Source organism: Myotis davidii, unplaced genomic scaffold, assembly GCF_000327345.1.
Source record: "Myotis davidii unplaced genomic scaffold, ASM32734v1 scaffold309, whole genome shotgun sequence".
NCBI lineage: Eukaryota > Metazoa > Chordata > Mammalia > Chiroptera > Vespertilionidae > Myotis > Myotis davidii.
In genome coordinates this window covers 6,762,117-6,763,113 of record NW_006383013.1, presented here as the reverse complement: position 1 = coordinate 6,763,113, position 997 = coordinate 6,762,117, and positions in this window count along the sequence as shown.

The window sequence follows — 997 nt, the reverse complement described above, 5'->3', positions numbered from 1 at the left end:
CCTTGTATATACATATGTAATGAGTTTATTTTCTCCTGTTCATCTATTTCATGCTAGATTATTAGACCAGCCAAAAAAATGTACAAGTAAAAAATTATTTTTTCTCCGCTACACTAGAAAACAGTGAAACAGGCAGGAGTGGCTAATTTGTCCAGGTAGCATCTAGCATGGGGCCTTAAATACAGGAGGGGGTGGGGGCACAAGTAGACTTATTTGTGAGTACGTTAAATACAGTTTATTGTTGTGTTATTATTTATTAATTATTGTATGTTTTTTCATACAAACAACTGTTAACCTACTTTTGCCTCACCCTGTGGGTCTTATTTATCTAAGTTTAAAAAATACCTCTAATTCAGAGAGAGGAAAACGAAAATTTTATATATATATATATCCCTAATTCAGTCTACCTGTTGTGTTTTTTTCCTCAAGGCTGATATCACTATTCCAATGAAAATTTTTCAAATTAAAGAGGAAGAGTTTAACACACTATATTGCATGTTTCTTGATATTTATTTTGGCTAACAAAAGAATCAAGGCTTTGAGTTAGTGTCCAGCCCAGGTGTTAGCTAACTTCTTTTAGTTCCAACAGCCACCTGCACTTTTAAAGCACACCCCACGGTGGACTACGCCTCCCGAGAGCACCCGACGAGAGAAGCCCATGAAGTGCATTGTGGCACTTGTAGTCTTCGGGGCCTTCCCAGCCCGGGATCCCGCTCTCATTCCGGGCTGGTTGAATCCGGGAGCTACCAATTAACTGGGGCCATGTCGGTGACGCCGTGGCCCAACCGGGAAAGCCAGTGTGGGAGCATCGCATAATGATTGGCCAATGCATGACCCCGTGGGCGGGGCAGGGAGGAGGGCGGGAAGACCGCGGCGATTGGGCGAGGAGCCCGTGGCGGCAGGCGGGGATTGGCTGCGCTCTAGGGCAGAGGGGCCTGGGAAGGGTGGGGGCAGAGACGCGAGCAGGAAGAGCAGCGGCGAGGCGGCGGCGGCGGCA